Here is a 20,698-nt window from a genome sequence, read left to right on the forward strand (position 1 = left end):
ACCAACAGTACAAAGGGTTGGAGGCTGTATAAGAGTATGGTTAGATAGAAGGTTGGTTATGGTGTCTGTATCCTCCAGAGTTGCAGAAGGAATACATGATATGATCAACACAGCTTTTAATTAAATAGATTTTTAAGGAAAGACACAGATGTGTCACAGATGAGTCACAGACTCTATTCCATTTAAGGTAAATTTAAAGACCGAAAGATGCAGGTGGAGCTAAGGAAATAATAGACGGCAAAACAACCAGAGAGTAGTGACAGTGGGAAGCTGTTCCTACTCTTGGTCTGAAGGGAGGATAGAAGGGTCATGTCACCAGTACTGGTGACAGTTGTAGCTGCGTTAGAGAAACTGCCCAGAGAAACCTCGAGGGAACATGTGGATACACAGATTCCCCCTCCTTTCTGCTATCTGCTCATCTCCCATGGGCTCCTCCCATCTTCTCATCTGCGGTGCTACATCTTGTTATTTACAGCCAACCAAAAGCTGGAAGGCAAGGGGGTGCACCTGAGGCAGTTCATGGAGATCAGCCTCTCTGGACAAAAAACAAGATGGGGAAGGTTCAGGTCTATCCGAGAGGCAATGAAAGTATCACCAGCACAGTAGGATGGCTGCTGGAAGAAATCAGCCCTGAGGTACCACTGCTCAAATGCAATAGAAGTCTATTTCTTCCTCAGATAATTGTCCAGAATTGGTTTTCCTGGTTGGTGGGTGCCTCTACTCCACTCAGGAACTCAGGGACTCAGGACGGCTCCAGCTGGTGACTTCCCCTCCTCCTGGGGCATCGTCTGTGTTGGCATCCCATCTTCAGAAGGGAAAAAGGGCATAAAGACACATCTGTGTCAGGTTTCTTAAGAGCCATGCCTGAAATTGGCAAGAATCATTCACATTCACATTTGTTTAAAGACAATTTGGTTACATATTCACATCACACTACAAGGGATTCAGTACAATGAAGAGGAGTTTTGTGCCCCTGAAAGGGAAAGCAGAATTCTGTTAACACGTAGCATCTGGGAGAGAATTCTGCAGAATCCAGAATTCTAAGTTTTCTAGAAGATCATTTTTCTAGCATCTTGGAGCAGGAACTCTGTGAGTGAGGTTCAATATCACTGAACCCCACCTTCACCCCAATATAGTAAGAGGGAAACCTGTAGTAAGAGAAAAATCACTCTGAAGTGATTTTAGGGTAAAGCCCCTGACACGTGTGAGCGACATTCTCAGAGTGATGTCTCCACTCTGCAGTGACACACTCATGTTTATCTCACACCTGCCTCCGTCAGGGTTCATGTCTTCCTTTCTCCTCACTGTGGTCCTGTGGGTTAGTTCTGTATTGAGCATCACAAGTTAACTTCACCCATAATCTATCCCAGCCACAGGGACCCCAGCTGCCACAATCCAGTGTCCCCTGGATAAGCATTAAGTCTTGGGACTGAATACAGGTTGTAATTTCCTCTAGTTCACAATCAAAAAAAAGAACTGCAGATGTAAAGATTTCTGCACGAAGCCCTCATTCTGTGTCAGGTATCACATAACCAGTCTCCTTAAGTATCCAACCTTGAGAGATCGATAAGCATTGACCTGATGACGCATTATCCCTTGAAACCATCATAGATGTTTTTGATATGTGCTTTTGGTTGTTGCTCAATAATTTATTTGAATGAGCGCCCATTTATTTTCAGAAAATTACTTTTGGCTTCCTGAAAGAGGTGTATGCATGAAGAACAGCAACAAGCCATACTAGTCCTTGTTCACGCGTCTGGTTGTGTTTTTCCCAGTGTTCTCTGCAATGAGTCTCAGACCATCACAGAAGCTGCGATATTAGCAGGGGAATAACCATCAGACCAGACCACAAAGACAAAAGTTGGGTTTCAGTGCATGATATTCTCTCTACGTTAGCCATAATGATTTGAACTAGCGCATACCCTTGTCATTCGTAAGCAATGTTCTACGATATTCTAAATTCCCTAAATTTGCATAAATTGTGGCATGCAATTCCAACCTCAGTTGCAGTAAATATAACTGGAAAATGTCGTTGAACCCTATAGACCCTAAATTGTTTTATAAATATAGAACCAAAGTAATTTATTAAGCTATTTTCTGGCTAAGAATCAGCATTTTGTATTCACTGGCACTGCAAGCATTAACAGTTGGCTCGCACTTCAGGGTCATTTTCTGCAAAGAAATCAAGTCTTCATACTTTCACCACAATTTGTGCTTAAGCAGTGAGGAGGATGAAAGCTGCACAATCCCACCGAGAGGCTAGCTCAGCAACTCTCAACTGGCATCAGTCTCCCAGCCCTGAGCAAAAGTATAGATTGTTCCAAGGATCCAGATCTTTGGGCAGGCCCAGCCCCAATATTTTGCCCAATTCACTCTGTGTGGGTGCTAGTGTTCTCTGAAAAGTGGTTTTTAGCTCCCACTGTAAGTCCTGCGCCTTTCTGTATCAGGAATTTTACCACATGTGTCTATTTATACATCCGAGTCTTGCTATAGACTTTTAGCTCCTTGACCAGGCACTGTGACTCAGAAATTACACAGCCATTGGATACTTTCCTGGAAGAATATCCTTGAGAATTCTGTAGAGATATTTTGTCAACTTTCGCAGTATCAAGCAGCAGGTGCCAGAGCTGAGATTTGCTCCTGGACTGATTCCAAAGCTGCAGACTGATAATGCATCTTCAAACCAAAAGGAAGAGGGTTTCATGACCCTCTGAGGATGGGCATACGGTTTCCACCTAACCTTAGGATGATTGTAGGATGTCACTTCTCTCAGGGGCTGTGCAAATTCAATCTCAAGAAATTGTTGAGATCCTTTTGGGCTACAAGCAGGAATAAGGCACTGTATCGGCCATGGAGTGGCTGGACCTAATGAAAATCCTATTTCATATTTAGGCAAAATAATTTCTACATGACTTTTCCTATCTTCTTTCTCCAGCATCTGCTATCACCTCATACTGCTCCAGTTGTGTTTCTGGATTCACTCCACAATTCTCACTTCTTTCAGTATTATTTGCTGGCAAGTGTTAAACAGCCTGTATGGGCCAGAGGAGAGGAGGGAGCCTAAATTTGCAGTGTTTGCTGACTTGGAGCTAAAATATTTGTCCAAGCATTTCAAGGACAAGAGCAAAAGCGTGGAAGGTGGATCAAAATTATGTGAAGAGACAAACATCAAGATTACAGAAAGAAGTGCCAATAACATTAGCTATGAGCGATAGAATAGAAGATGAGATTGCAGTAACTGGAGAAGGCATTAGTGGTGGGCTCAGTGTGCTACGGTCAGAGCAAGGAAGGAGGGGGCGTGGCTGGACACAGTACTTCTACTCCTGTGGCCTAAGCTTGTGTTGCCTTCTGGTAGTGGTTTCCTGAACCTGCTAGTTTATGTTCAGGCAAAGCCACTGCTGATAAAGAAAATACAGTCAATGAAGACAATCCATGGTGGTGAGACGTACACATTTTTGGAATAACTTTTTTATTTTGATTTTAAACAAGCAAACAAAAACAAGCACCAGTCACATCAAAAGCAGGTCTGTGCATTTTGCACTGGGGAGGAAAAAAAAAATCCCAATCCCGAATATAGTTTTCTAAAACTTACTCTTCATGGAAGCTTCAAGACGTTCCTTTCTCAAGAAACAAAACGAAACAAAACATCAAAGCTTCACTAAGACTAAAAACCAAAACACCAGGAGAAATGCAAGTGTCAAGTTGAAGAAAGCACCTTAAGGAAATTTGTGAAAGTGAAGCAACTAATTACTGTTTCCCTCTGGGCAGAGTTTATAATAGCACGGAAAAAAGTGGCCAAATGTTATGTGGAAATGCTTATAAATAACTCAGGACTTCACAGACTCTGTGACCTTAGGAATGCATTACCACCTGTGATATATGCCCCTGGGACAAAAGTCTTGTGGTCAGGCGTGGGCAGATAAGTGCTGGGAAGACAGTCCCTCATGCGCACAGCCCAAGAGTTGCACCAAATTGTGTGGCCTAAAATCTCATTATCTATACTTCTGTTGAAGTTTGCTAAGAAGTTTGATTGCCAAGAACCTTCCCTTAAGTACTCCAGGAGGAACTTTTCATTGACACTATTGTTAGGGAACACCCTAGCACACTGGTTCTCTACCATGAATGCACATTTCGAATCTCCTGGGGAACTATGCAGAAAAGTCCAGTGGGCATCTGGACTTCCTCCTCAAGATTTCTGGATTAAGCTGGGAAGTCCTAATAGGTCTTGGGTAAAACCTGGACAAGGACGGTTTTTGAAAGCCAAACGGGATGGAGCTGTTGAAAAGCAGAGTATCATAGGATCAGTTCCTCTGGAATAACTTATGAAGAACGCTTTGCATTCTCCAGCATTGATGTGATTTTAAAATCAGGGTGAGTGCGACACCAGCTGAAGCAAGAGAATATTTATATTGTGGCCACATGAGGGACCCCCGCGTCACAATTCTCTGCTGACAACTGCGTATTACAATAATTCGCCTTCCTAAATGCTCTGCATTCTCTACTTTCACAATCACAGGTGAGACGAGGGATATCAGATTGGTTTCACTTGTCATGTCATCCCTAATAGATGGGTGGTGATTGCCTGAGTGCTGTGTTGCAAAACAATCAGAGGCTGCATCTGAAAACAGCAGTAAAAGCTACCTGATCAATTAGTGATGTCTGCCAAGGGTGCTTGGAATGAGGAATGGCAATGCACAGGACAGACTTTGCTAGCTTTGCATAACTCAACAGAAGCAGAGCACTGTCTTCAGGTGACCTTATGCATCTCCACGTGTATAGTACAGAGAGTGCCCTCTCCCATCAGAATAGTAGGATGTATTAGGTTTACTTATATAACTAGTCAATACCTTAGGAGGTCTTTTCAGCTTAGTATTGGATACGTTTTTTTGCTTTTGGTTTGTTTGTTTTATCTGCCTTTCCTAAAACACAATAGGCATAGAAAGCACTGATTGTAAGAGGCTTATAGTTTCACTGGAGAAAGTCTATATGCAAGCGACAACTAATAAGCACGGTATTATTTATTGTGACAGAATTGTGTGCTGATATAATAAAGACAATAAAGAGAGTAAATTCTTAATGGCGTGGTCTGAGGAACAAACACTAATTCTATAGTCCACCAGATACCGCTTTGACCAAGGGGATATTGGAGGCAAATGGGTACATTCACATTCTGAGCAGAGCTGGTTTCTCTCACAAATGATCACAACACAACACAGCACAACCCAACACAGCACAACATGAGCCTCATCAGCCTATTATTCTTTAATCAATTCAACGGTAATTTGTCCAACTTCTCATTAACTTTCTTTTCTCCTAGGCAAGTGTTCCAGCTTCTTAGCTTTATATAAAGAACAAGGATCCAGGCATCCGACAGACCTGTCAGACCTCAGCTCTGCCACTTAACTTTGTGGCCTCCAGACAGTCTCTGATGCCTACAAATCCCTGTTGCCACCTACAAGGTGGATATAACAAAACCTCCCTTGCAGGAATATTTTAAGATTTAAGAAGATATGTCAACAATCTGGTGCCTAATAGGGTTTCATTAAATGGCAAGATATTATTTCCTCAATTATAAAGTGACATTGATTTTAAGATGTACTCTTGGATTAATAGAAAGTTTCCCGGGCTGGGGGGAAACATCCCTTCCTTATAATGTACCTCGCATTGTAATGTGAGTCTGAATTTTACCGACTGTAACATGTGAAGTGCGTGTGAGCCTAGCTGCAGCGGTATGTTGCCAGATCCAGCACGTACAGCCAGAACAAGCAGAGGAGCAGCAGCAAATGGTCCTCCAGAGCCCACCACGTGCCAGGAACTGCCATCAAACATTTAATTCTCGCAGGAACCCAACCAGGTTGGTCATATCAGCCACACACGTTACAGACAAGGCCACTGACGCACTACTATGAGAGTAAACTGGCTAAGCCCTCATAGCCAGAACGTGGCAGAGCCTGAATTTCAGCTGGGCATCCTGACTCTCAAAGCCATGCCCTCAGCACCGTGCTGGGCTCCTCAGGGCTGCCTGCTGGAAAGTGTCCAGACCTGTGAGTGGAGGAACCCTGAAGGCTGGCAGGGAGGGGACATGGAAGCAGAATCAAGAGGGAAGCGGACTCACCATGGAGAGAGGCTGCCTGCAGGCCACGGGAAGCACCTACAAGGCAGCTGGACGCTGAGGCTGGAAGCCTAGGGAGTCAGCAGACAGGAGGCAGGAGTGAGGCGCATGAGGAAAAGCAGTTCTGGGAAAACGCAGGACACCACCCACACGTGCAGGTCATGGGGTCTGATGTTTTCTGTCAAGAGGGAAGTGGACATGGGTAGGCTGTCATTTTCCTGCTTGGAACAGACTTTGAATCTGGTTCCCTGTTTCTTCTGAGGCCATGCCCGCATACCTCAAGACCAAGAGAACAGTTGGAGTATGTTATGGGTTAAACTGCATCCCCTCCCAAAATTCATATACTGAAGTCCTGACCCCAAGTACCTCAGGAATAAATCCTGCTGGCACCTTAACTTCACATATCTGGCCTCCAGAATTGTGAGAATGTTGTGTAAGCTGCCCAGTTTGTGTTATTTTGTTACTAATCCGGGATATATGATGAACACCTGGTTATCTATAGGCTGATTAGTCCATTTGGCATATTTGAAAGAAGAAAGTATCTTCCAGAGTCTATGTATTTCATATATGACAATTTGTTTTTTAAAAAAAGCTCATTGTGAAAAAGTGTATTGGCACATTCTTGTATTTTCCATGTCAGAATTCATTTATACACTTACTTCTACACCAACAACTAGAGATATGACTTTGGACATTGGTATCAACAAAGGAACATTGTGTAAACATATACCTGCTCATTGTTCTCTGTGAACTTACTCCAGAGATTTACAGGTTCATCATGATGGACTGTTACGGAAGCCAGAACATGTAGACAGGGGGTCAATATATTTTGTTAAAGGTAACAATATAGTTGCATAACCAGGGGCTATGAGAACACCAGAACAGTATAACTAACCCAGCCAGTAGGACTTGAGGAGAGCTTCCCAAAAGAGCTGGCTCCTGAGAGGAGCAGTACGCTATGCACCTCAAAATTCAGTTTAACAGACGTTCATCGACTGTCTTTCCTCCTTCTTTTCTTCATCGCAAAATGAACCTTCCCACACCTAAGTATGCATCACCATCACCTGAAGGACTTGTAGAACCATGAACTCCTGGGCCCCACCTCAGCATGTCTGATCTGGCACATCTGGAGTGGCCCCAAGAATCTGCATTTCTAGCAGTGCTGGTGCTGCAGGTCCAAGGCCCTCACCCTGAGATCCACTCAGTAAACATTTATGAGCATCAACCTGAAACCAGGTATCTGTCCTCAGGGATGCAGAATGAATAAAACATAGTTCTGCCTTCATGAGAATAATGGATATCAAATCAATCAACCCCTTTATAATGCAGTAGCATTCTCGAATCTCTGTTTCTTCATGGAAAAAAGTAAAATACGCAGTGCATGATAAGAGCTATTTCTCCAACACCATCGTCCATGCCTACAGAGGAAGGGTTTTTCAGAAATGGTGATGTCACACGTCTATTCTTTTGCCCTCTATTTGTACACTTCAGTGTTGTAGTCTGGTGAAAACAAAGTCTGGCCTGCAAAGGAAAGAATTTATAGATGTGGAAGTTTGGATTGACAGATCTTGCTAACATAAACACGCTGGAACTTTGTTTTTCTCCCCACTTCCCTTTATTGAAGGGCAGTATTTACAGTAAGTAGCATGGGTCTGCCTCTTAGATACCCACAAAGCAGCAAAGAATGATCTGATGTGCTTTCTTGAAGGCTGTCAGGATTGGATAATCAGTTCTTTATCTCCTGTGACACATGTCGAAAAGACATGAGAACCAGATGAACACAGCAGTGAACTCTATCAGAAAGACACCAAGACAATGAAGGAACAAAAGCAATGGTCTGACAGGAAGGATCCTGTTTTTTTTGTTGTTGTTGTTGCTCATGAGCTGCACTGTCAAATATCTGTATTTGTGCTGGTTGTGTCTTGAAAAGGTCTTGGGGCCAGCTGTGCAAGAATGCATGCACTTGACCAAAACAAAACTCAGTAACAACCGAACAAGTGTTTCTCTTATTTCAAAGGCCAAGCGCTTGGCTTTAGAAGGAAAAGGGAGTCCTGTGAATTGCTTCCCTTCGAGCACTATTTGTCTGTCCCCATAATATGCTACTTCTGCCTGATGTGGGCAGGCCTATTGTCTATCATTAAGAAATCAGCTGTTTTTTAAGAGAATGACAGGTGGATATAAGCAGGCACCTCAAATCTAGGTGTCTGGTCATTTCTGTAGTGCTCACATAAACAGTTTAGGAATTCATAAGTATGTTATTCATAAGACACTCTCTTGTAGGTAGTTAAAATGTTTGGTGCTGTAGGAATAAAGAAAATCAAGAGCTTTCACCAACTCCCTTGCCCCGATACATTTGAGAGATATTTTATTGTTAAAAGAACAAAGGCTTGTTGTCTGCCTGGCCAGTTTGAATTAACGTGGTGATTGATTTTTTTTTTAAATGAAATTTGTATTGAACGTGGAAGAAAATAGATTTACTTAAAAGCACACGCACAAGGATGCATCTGAATTTGTACTGTTAGTATTTTCACTACACTGCTGTGGTCGTTCCTTATTGTTCCATTTTAGATTCAGTTCCCTCCATTCCGAATATATTTATGAAGCATTTTCTAGGTGCCAGACACATAGACACTAGGAAGATGAATATCCGGGTCCTTGATTTTAAGATGTGCACAGATCTGTTTTCCAAATTAATGATCTAATTTCCATTACTATCATTCACAAATAATGTTCATACCCATAGTTCTACCTTTTGTTAAACCTCTCCAACTTATAAAGGATCTCATTTGTACAACCCTGTTTATCCTTCCATTCCATAAGCACAGAAGGGATGCTTGCCCTGGATCCCTTGCCCATTCATCCTCGCGGCTGCTTCTGTTCTTTCTAGGGCTCTCCGGTTCAAAGGTGTACATCTTAGATTTAGGGATTCACTTAGATTACTCTCATGCTAACAGTCTGGAATTCCCGTGAAATAGTTCAAGAAAAAATTAATAAATTGTATTATGTAGAAAAACTTCTGTGTGCGTGTATAAACATAAGCAAAGTGAAAAAGACAGAAGACATACTGGGAAAAATGTTTTCAACTTATATGGAATATAAAAAGCTAGCTCCCAAATATATATATATTTAAAACCCTGTTGAAAATAACAAAAAGGATAAAAATACCTATAGCAAGAAATGGGAGAATGGCACTGATAGACAATTTACCATCAAGATATACAAATGCTTTACATCTATGAAGTGTTCAACCTCACTCATGCTCACACATGTCAATTTTAACTGCACTGACGTGCCATCTCTTAGCTATCAGATGGGAAGTACTCAGAGGTTCAATAAATATTCTGTTTGAGACTTGGTGTAGAAATTGTTATTCTCCTACATTTCTGATAGGAGTGCAAGAGGAAAGCATCCTAAGGAGGAGGATTTGGTGGGACCTAACAAGACCATGACGCATTGAGCCTTTGGCCCAGCAATGTCACTTCTAGGACTCCATCTTGAAAATACACCTCCAGAAATGCAAAGCATCATAGGCAGAAGATCATTCACTGTGGCTTCATATGTAATAGCAAAATATTACAAAAAATAAAAATGCCCATTTGTAGAAGACTGCTTAAATAAATTATGATATATCAGCACTGTTCTTTACAAAAGGAATGAGGAGTATCTGTATTAACTGATATGTAGTGACTTTGAGGATATACTATTTAAAAACTAAGATAGCACTATACACGTACATTCATATATATACCTCTGCAGATTTTGTACAAAGAAAGGGATATTTTTTTCAAAAATAAATACAAAAGAATAAAAGATAAAATACTGGAATGGTTCCCTAAGAAATGGGAAAATACTGGGCCAGGCATGGTCGCTGAAGCCTGTAATTCCAGCACTTTGGGAGGCTGAGGTGGGCAGATCACAAGGTCAGGAGATCGAGACCATCCTGGCTAACATGGTGAAACCCCATCTCTTCTAAAACTACAAAAAAATTATCCAGGCATGGTGGTGGGCGCCTGTAGTCCCAGCTACTCAGGAGGCTGAGGCAGGAGAATGGTGTGAACCTGGGAGGCGGAGCTTGCAATGAGCCGAGATTGCGCCACTGCACTCCAGCCTGGGCAACAGAGCAAGACTCCATCTCAAAAATAATAAATAAATAAACAAATAAAAATAAATAAATAAAAATGAAAAAAGAAATGGGAAAATACTGAAATGGTTCCCTAAGATTAGTGGGGTTGGTTTAGAGGAGATAGAAATTGGGTGGTATAGACATATATCATTGTACATACTTTTTAAAATTAACTTTAATTATTTTATTTTTTATTTTTTGAGACAAAGTCTCGTTCTGTCACCCAGGCTGAAGTGCAATGGCGCGATCTTGGCTCACTGCAACCTCTACCTCCCTGGTTCAAGCAATTCTCCTGCCTCAGCCTCCCCAGTAGCTGGGATTACAGGCACTCACCACCAGGCTCAATTACTTTTTGTTTTTAGTAGAGATGGGGTTTCACCACGTTGGCCAGGCTGGTCTCAAAATCCTGACCTCAAATATGTATACTTTTATAGTTTTGACTTTTGAATGGTATTAGACTATTTCATTTAAAAGTGAAGTAAGAAACACAAATAAGAAGATCCCTAATATTAAAAACAAAAATGAATTAACCATGTATCAAATTGATAGCATTAGTACATAATAAAAATGAATTTGTGTTAATTTTTAGAAAATCATGCCTACTATCCACTCTTAGCAGGATATAGTCAAAGGACCAAAAAGAACTGCTGAACTGCATAATTGCTTTAGTATATAATACTTTATTATATTTAGTATAATTTAGTCTTTAATACTTTATTATTATATACTAAATAAAAGTTTTTATTTTGTATGTATGTTGAAAACTTTAGTATATACTATGTTGTTAGCAGCAGTCATGATGGAGTAGTTCTCAAACTAGTGATTTTTGTGCATTGTAGGATTGGATGATGGATGGATAGATGGATGGATGGATAGATAGATGAATGACTAGAATGGATAGAATGATAGAGGCCTGGGATCTGAATTTCAGCCCCAGAGGGAGATGCTGGGTGGAGTCAGACCAGGGAATCCCACCCTTGGACACCCCAGTGGGATACAAACACTAGCCCCTGGTAAAACACTCAACCTCCGCACGAGGTGAGGGGCTGTCCTGGCACCAGAGCCTGGAAGACAGGGAGGTGAGCTGCGTCCCTGTCACACTCAATCCTGGCGCTGGCATACTCGTTTTGGTGACACTGCTGTTTATTTCCAGGCTACAATGCAGCCCAGAGCCTTAGGAGACACGTGCCCCATGGCTCAACACTAAACCGTGCTGTCTCTACATGGTTGTGGTGGGAAGTCTCTCCTTCATCCCCAAACACAGCTCACAGGCTCTCCTGCTGTCCGCGGCAGGAATGCTGCAGCTCCTTGCAGAGAGGGAGAGGGATCTGCTTTTTATGCAAGCCCAGCCACAAGGCCATGTGGCCAGCCAGGTTGCCCCTCACAGCCAAGTACAGGCTGCCCTCCAGTTCGCCAGAGCCAGCTTCCCATGGACACAGCACGGCCATGTCTGCAGCAGTGGGCAGAGGGGAGAAGCCCCCCTCTCTATGCCTGGGCTGCAGCACCAAGGCTACTAGGTCAGTGGAATGGGTGATAGGTAGATAAAAGGCAGATAGATGGATGTGGATGGAATTTGCTGCATGCCCATGTTCTCCCGGTGGAAGAAAGGAGATTCAAATTCGGAACGAAGGTTGGAATTGGAAGTATCAGTAAGAAATCCACTGAAAAGAGCCTAGTAGAAACTCCAGTAGCAATGAGCACACCTAATATTCAAATCTTGATTGAAATAACAAGCTAAAAAGAACCAGGTGCCTTGAAGAAAATGCTGATTCCAAGTTATGGGAAGGAAAAATACATGGTAACTCTAGAACATATTGGTGTGCATGCAAGTAAATCACAAGATTCATCAAATTCAGACAATTTAAGAAGAAGGATAATTATATTAATGAATTATAAAAATATAAAACAAAAATGTGAGTCCACACAGATAGTAAAGGGGAAAAAAGTAGAAGGGATTCTGTACAGAATGATAACCAACTAGTACAGAAAGAATGATGGAATTACATAATCACCAATTTAAACTTCCACTACCATCATTGATTAGAGCGACGATCACCAAATGATACTAAACGACCAGATAAAAGTTTTTTGGACCAGAGGAACCTCTTCAATGAGATACCTAGTAGATACTACCTTCTCCAAGTGAGCAAAGTAACAATACCAATGACGCATCTAACTGAAGTTGTGTGCCTTCTAGTATGCTGCTGTGGGAAGCGCATAACCCGCCATCAACAAAGTTTAACCTCAATCTAATCACGACACACATTCAGAATATGAAACACTCCACAAGAAAAGGGGCCTATTCACACATGTCATTGCCATGAAAGTCACACATCAAAACAGGTTAAAGGGACGTGGCAAGATGAGGTTTTTGACTGGATTTTGGACACCGCCCCCACAATAATGCTGCTATCAAGCACATTGTTGAGACAACTGGTAAAATGTTAATATAGTCTGTCTATTAGGTGGTGTTATTCATCAATGTTAAATTCATTTCCGGTGACAATGGTATTGTTGTTATGCAGGAGAATGTCTTTGTTCTCAGCAGTTATATGCTGAAGTACTTAGAGGTAAAGTGTGAAGTTGTCCACCTCTTAATTTTGAAGGGTGCAATAACTAAATAAATGAAGAAAGGGAGAGAGCAAGGTAGGGAGGAAATGAAGGGGAGGGAGGGACAAAAAGAGAAAGATTTTGAACCAGAAAGAAATAAATGGAGGGAGGATATGCAGAGAGATTTAAAAAGCAGAAAACATATTTGCTGCTTTTTACAACAAATGATTTTTGTTTCATCTTTTTGCAAACAATGATTTTTAGGGGTTCATTGCATTTTTCTTTTAGCTTTTCTGTGCACTTGAAATTAAAATACAAAGCTAAAAGAAAAGCAGGGCAGGAAAAGGAAGAATGTACAACTTTTATAAAGAAAGAAGGAGGAGGAGCAGAATCTAAAGAAGAGGGAAGAGGAGGAGTTGGGGGAGGAGGTGGAGGTGGCCTAAGAAGGAAGTGGCTTGAGGAGGAGGGAGATGGAAGGGGGAGGGTGGAGAAGGAGAGGGGAAGGTGCTGGATAGAGGGGGAGATGGAAGGAGGCGGGACAAAGAGGGAGGTGGAGGGAGGAAATGGGAAGGAGAGGATGGAGGGAGGAGGTGGAGAATGAAGTGAGCAGGAGGAGGGGGAGGAGAGTGGGAGATAAGCAATATCAGTAAGACCCAGCCCCACAGAACACTACTCAGCATCCATCTCCATATATTTTTCCATGGCCACATGTGTTTACATGTATTATTTTCCACTGAAGTGATCTCTATGTGAAACCGCCCATGAGCAGCTTGTGTGGGGCAAAACCAGAGCCTGGGTAGCAGACGGCAGCTTTGTAGCTGTCATGATTTAAATGGCCACTTTGATTTTCATTGCCTCACTTCATACACATTTCCCAATGTGGGCTTGGTGCTACAGGTCCCTGCGCAAGGGTGGCATTTCCTTAGCCTAACCACTTTGTTTCCTACTGAAAGCAAATGACTATGCTATGTCTTCCACTTTTACTCTTAGCAGTGATAATCACCTCAACAGCAAATGGATTAGCCATATACTTTTCTTATCTCTATGCCCATATCTCTTTCTTAAAGAATTTCTACAAGACTGCAAAATCTTCGAGACCAAGGACAATATTCTTCCCTCCTTTGATTCCCAGATTCTATCATGGTGCTGGCACATAGTAGGTGCTTAACAATTATTAACTGAAAAACTGAATGAATGTCACATACATCTAAAAGATTTTCATAAGGATTTAAAATTATTTGTATTGATCTCTTCTTCATTGTTCTGACAAAAATATATTCTAGAAATTAAAATGAATATGGGAAGCCTGGATGACCAAGATTAGCCCTGTGCAGGCCTCATTATATGGATTAATATTTGCAAACCACTGACGACTTTCTTCTCCTTAAACTGAATGATGACTTCTGTCATAAAGGAGAAAAAGTTAATTCACAGAATATTTTGGCTTTAATGTTTTCCATATCTTTTCTTAAACCCTTGACATCTGACAATCTGAAAATCCAGGATAAGTTATTATTGACTTTAGTCAATATTTTGTGCCATGTTATAAATTAGGACATATTCTATATACACATTTTTCCAAAGCTAAAAATGTTTGCACACCACAGCTCTTGGTGACTACAATAGAAAGCAGCGGGTAGGTGGGACAAGGTGTTTTTATACTCAGGCAGATACCATCTCACTCAACGAGGTCAAAATTGTGCATCTTGAAAGGTCACAATATTTCAGAGCCTCAATTTTCTCAATTTATAATGAAACTATTAGTATAATAGCTGTTTTTGAAGAAGAAAGGAGATAGTTACCATGGCCTTCTATATGGCTCATGGATAGCTTTCAGGTCATGTAAGAACCTTCCAAAACTGTATGTGAAGTGTGTGTGTGTGTGTGTACATGTGTGCACATAAGTATACTTCCTTGGAGTCAAGCTCATCTCCTTGGACTCTCAAAAAAATCTATGACCAAAGGATTTTAAAAACCAGTGCAAAATGTGTAAACTGTAAGGAAGTTGATATTCAGACATACAAAAAAATCAATATGTGCACCCAACAGTTTATTCAGAAACTTCTTCTATTTTTTGGAGTTGCAATAGTGGGCAGTGAAGAGAATGTACATTGAGTGTTGGGTCAGGAAGATGGGTACCCATTCTAACCCCATTGTTCAATGGTTGCAGAAAGGTGGGCAAGTTCTTTGGCCTCTCTAAATCTCAGTTTCTCTTTTCTAAACTGAGAAGAGATCTACTTCTTCCAAGAATGGCTTTGCTGTGAAGAGTACCCAAGGAAAAGATAAAAATCTCCCTTAAGTGTTGAGCCAAGTGACTCCCACTTTTAATGTTACCACTTTCGCTGCCCCTTAGATTTTTCATTCTTCGAATCAAGTCATCCCCATTTGCTCAGTGTTTTCTTGCTGATATTATTTTTGCACTTGTCTTCATGAAGAGATGTAGTTTTCTTCTTCTCCTGTTGCTTGCTGTAGAACACCTATCAGGCCACTGGCCTCTGACAAGTCCTGTGGATTCCAGTCAGCCCCTGTCAGCCACGGGATACACAGCTGCAAAATGAATCATCTACCCACTCAGGATCCACACAGCTGGGAGAATCTTATTATTTTACTGTCACTGAGTTTCCACGAGGTCTTTCACGTTTGTCCGTACTGCATAGTTATGAATGTGAAGAACACTAACACTAGCTCATATTACTTTTAACTTTCTGGGTGCTTGTTCCACTTCCCTGTGCATTCTGTGAGGAAGTATCATTGGCAACAAGTTATGACTGCTGTCCCTTTCTCTAGTTGAAAGGACCGGACAATGATGCAGGGGGTGCAATTCTCCGGTGGGATACTAGAGACTGAATTTTGGAAACAAAGGTCTATTAGAGGAACTAAAAGAATGAATAATCTAAGCTATATCTTTAAAATATAGTAGAGAATTCTACTATATTTTGAATTCTGAGTAGAGAATTCTAGGTCAAAAGTGTTTTCTTTCAGTATTTAAACATGAGTACTCCAGTATTTTCTTCTTTCTATTGTTTCCACTAATAAATCTGCTATTCTCCTTATCTTTATTCCTTTGTACATAACATGACTTTTTCTCTGTTATAGATTCAATAATTTTTTCTTGATAACAGGTTTTAAGCAATTTAATTTTGGTGTGATTTACTTTGTGTTTCTAAGCTCATGAGTTTTTTTTTTTTTTTTGAGTTACTTAGCTTTACAAACATATGATACAATAATAGTACTTTCTTAAAATGTCATTGTCTGCTAAATTTAACATCTGTTTTTCTGTTTGTTCCAATTGATTAATTTTTATCTTTATTATGGATTATATTTTCTTGCTTTTTATGCCTAATAATCTTTGAATATATGCCAGATATTGTGACTTTAACTTCTTGAGTACTGGATATTTCTGTGTTCCTATTAATCCTCAGCATTTTTTTTTTCTGGGATGCATTCAAGTTATATAAAAAGAGTTAGGTTCTTTACATTTTGCTTAGACAATTTTTTAAGGTAGAATTAGAACAGTGGTCAGTCTAAGAGTATTTATTGCCCATGACTGAAGCCAGATCCTTGTGTTTGCCCGACCCAGTGCCCTGTGAATCATGAGGTTTTCCCATCTAGCTTGTGAAAATTAACTATTCATGACACTGTGTTACATGGGGGTACTCTTTATTATAATCCATTCAAGTGGATAGTATTCTGGTCTCAGGTAGTCTCACTTGTACGTACCAATCATGAGTCAGCTAAATATGTAGTTAGGTGGACTCCACAGATCTCTAGGGTTGTCTCTTTGTAAAACTCTCTCTTCATTCCAAGATGATTGCCTGGAGTGGGGCACTGGATGCTCGTTTGTATTGACTATCAGACCTGCAGGACATGGGTTAGTCATTCAGAGACTCACTATCAGGCCAGCTCAGAATGAAGCATGGTAAGCCTTCTTCCAATGGGACTAGACAGAATTGTGTCATTATAGGTCCAATTATAAGGGGACGCCTCAGCTTTAGCCTGTGCTGAGTCAGTACACATCCAGTGAGCTGGTGGAAAACACCCAGTAGAAATCTTGGTCAATAGGAACTGAGGGTCCTCCACACAAACAAAAAAAATCATGCAAAGGACACTGTAGTAGCTCTGCCTGTGACCCAGGGACTTCAGCACAGTGGTCGGAGGAAAGTAAGGATTCTCAGAAAAACGTGTTCATAGTTTCTCAGAACAATATGGGGACAAGAATGTTAACAGCAATTTAATGTTTGCTGGGACACACACACACACACACACACACACACAGCACAGCACGGCACATATATACAAAAGAAGAAAATAAAAGGGAAGAGAAAAAAACAAAGGCAAAATCAAATATAACGAGATTTCCAAAAAGTTAAGGATAATTCTCAAATGTACTTAATTGAAGAATATTGTTTTAGAATGACTCGAACAGAAAATGATACAAGAAATGAGCACGCCATGGACTTCTCATGCACTTCACTTCCGAATTTGACCTACCACCCATCCTCTCAAGCATTAGCAACCCCAAGAGTCACGGTGCTTTCCGTAAGATCAGTGGAAATTTTAGGATGCTAGCCCACCAGCAGCATGTGGGAGGCACCACCTAGAGGCATCGTTTGGAGAGACGTTTAGCAGAGGAGGTGAGACACTGCGCGAGGAGTACATAAATACTCATCAGTCAGCTTGGGATTAGTGCATTAATGTGACCTTACTTTCACCATGAAACTAGAGATACTCTGCCAAAATCAGCTTCTCGTTTGGGAGGAGGTCTTCGCTCATATCTTGGGTGGTGTTCTGTGTCTCTGCTGTCCAATATGGTAGCCACTAGCCATAGGTGGCTATTTAGGACTTGAACTCTGCCCATTTAACTACAAATTAATTTTCAACTTTACTTAATCTTAATTAATTTAATTCAAACTTAAATAGTCATTTGTTGTAGCCAGTGCCTGTCATAGCAGACCACATTGGTTGAGAGCATAGTGAGTTGACAATGTAGGCTCTAGAACTAGATGTCAAGTCATAAATCTCAACTTTCATTTTTACTAGCTGTGCATCCTTGGGCAACCTATCCTTTTCACACCTTAATTTTAACATTTTTAATGTTGGAAAAGTGATCATAATCACCTCATAGTTCTATCGTGAGGATAAAGTGATGATACTTATGCAAAGTGCTTAGAAAATATGTGGTGCATACTAAATACTCAATAAGTTAGCTATCATTAATCTTATCACCTTCATTATTCTTTCCTCTTATCTACTTGTGCTTATATAATTCTGCACACTAATAGTCAATAAATGCCCTTAGCCACTATGCAGTATTCTTTCTGTCATTTTCTTTCACTGCAAACTTAAAATAAATTTCTGGTGGAGTGATAGAGGAGGATGTGGCTGATGCTAGAAGCCTTTGCCAGTTTTGATATTGAGACTAGGGTAGGAAATGAATTATGGAATGTGCAGAAAAGACAGAGTAGAGCCCTAAATAAATGGTCCATTCAGAAGAGGATGCAGAAGATCTGAATTATGGGACTTCCAAAGGATTGTTTATAGTCAGTAAATCTGCATCAACTAGCATGTTGGGCTTTTTTAGATCTGGTAGCAGCACTCTGATCAAGATAGAGAATTTCCATCAACATACAGTGTTTTCTCATCCACAGTAAATCCCAATCTCCTATAGGCAGCCATCTTCTTATTTCTATCACCATAGTTTTTGTGCCTAGCTTATTTCTTTATTGACATTGCAATGCAATGTTTCCAAGGTTCATTCATGTTGTTGTATTATATTTGTAATTCATTCTTTTTCAATTTCTGAGTTTTATTCCATTATATGCTACAATTTTTTATCCATTGTCCTATTGATAAACAATTGGTTTTTTCCACTTTGAGTATTATGAATTGAGTTAGTATTAACATTCTTGTACACATATTTTTTGTAGACATGCTTTTATTTATCTGTTTTATGTTTATAAAATTATTATTTTTTATTTTACTTTAACTTCTGGGATACATGTGCAGAACCTGCAGGTTTGTTACATAGGTATACATGTGCCATGGTGGTTTGCTGCACCTATCAACCCATCATCTAGGTTTTAAGCCTCCGATGCATTAGGTATTTGTCCTAATGCTCTCCCTCCTCCCCTTGTCCCCCAGCCCCCGACAGGCCCTGGTGTGTGACGTTCCCCCTGTGTCCATGTGTTCTCATTGTTCAACTCTTACTTATGAGTGAGAACATGTGGTATTTGGTGTTCTATTCCTGTGTTGGTTTGCTAACAACGATGACTTCCAGCTTTATCTATATCCCTGCAAAGAACAGGAACTCATTCTTTTTTATGGCTGCATAGTATTTCATGGTGTATTATGTGCCACATTTTCTTTATCTAGTCTATCATTGATGGGCATTTGGGTTGGATCCAAGTTTTTGCTATTATAAATAGTGCTGCAATAGACATACATATGCATGTGTCTTTATAGTAGAATGATTTATAATCCTTTGGGTATGTACTCAGTAATGGGATTCCTGGGTAAAATGGTATTCTAGTTCTAAAACCTTGAGGAATCGCCATACTGCCTTCCAAAATGGTTGAACTAATTTACATTCCCACCAACAGTGTAAAAGCGTTCCTATTTCTCCACAGCCTCGCCAGCATTTGTTTCCTGACTTTTTAACAATCACCATTCTAACTAGCGTGAGATGGTATCTCATTGTGGTTTTGAGGTGGCGAGTGATGATGAGCATTTTTTCATGTGTTTGTTGGCCGTATAAATGTCTTCTTTTGAGAAGTGTCTGTTCATATACTTTGCCCACTTTTTGATGGGGTTGTTTTTTTTTCTTGTAAATTTGTTTAAGCTCCTTCTGGATTCTGGGTATTAGACCTTTGTCAGATGGGTAGCTTGCAAAAATTTTCTCCCATGCTGTAGGTTGCCCGTTCACTGTGATGATAGTTTCTTCTGCTGTGCAGAAGCTATTTAGTTTGATTGGATTCCATGTGTTAATTTTTGCTTTTGTTGCAATTGCTTTTGTACCTAATAGTGAAATTGCAGGGTCATCGGGTGGGTGTTTATAAGAAATTGCCAAACAGATTTTGAAAGTGTAGTTGTCCTATTAAACATTCCTACCTAACAGGGCATGACAATTCTGGGTACTTCCTTTTCTCACCCGCATTTGATACTATCAGTCAATTGTTCTGAGTCATACTAGTGGTTTTAAATGGTATCTCATTGTAGTTGTATATTTCATATCCTTTAATACTGATGATGTTGAGAAGCAATCTTAACTGCTTTAAATATTTTCTCTTTTTCTACTATATTATAGTATTTCAGGCTTTTCCCTCCTCCCAGGCTAGGTTTTGGCTGTTCACTGCATCTCACAAATATTTTTTTGTGGTGTTTCCACTGATATTCAGTTTTTAAAATATTTTCTAATTTCCCTTGTGATTTCTTATTTAAGACAGGAGTACATAGTGGTGTGCCAATTAATTTGCCATACTTCTTGATAACGTAGAAGGCTAATGTTTAATTTAATTGTGTTCATATAACATGCTTTGTAAGATTTCAAATATTTTTTCATGTATTGAGACTTGTTTTATGGCTCAGCATATGGTCCATCTTTGTGAACATTTTATGTGCACTTGAGAAAAGAATATGTATTCTGAAGCCATTAAATGTAGTGCTGTGTAATTGTCAGGCCTAATTCAGTTGTACTGTTGTTAAAATCATTTACCTATTTACTGATTTTTGGACAATAGCTAAATCAATTGCAGGGAGGGGGGTTAAAATCTCCAGTTGTGATAGATAATTTATCTATTTCGCCCTTTAGTCAGTTCTTGCTTCATGTATTTTGAGGCTCTGTAATGAGGTGCATATGAATTTGCAATTGTTATGCCTTCCTGAATAATTGATCATTGGTCTGTTGGTGGTAGAGT

This window comes from Chlorocebus sabaeus, chromosome 10 (genome assembly GCF_047675955.1).
Source record: "Chlorocebus sabaeus isolate Y175 chromosome 10, mChlSab1.0.hap1, whole genome shotgun sequence".
Classification (NCBI taxonomy): Eukaryota; Metazoa; Chordata; class Mammalia; order Primates; family Cercopithecidae; genus Chlorocebus; species Chlorocebus sabaeus.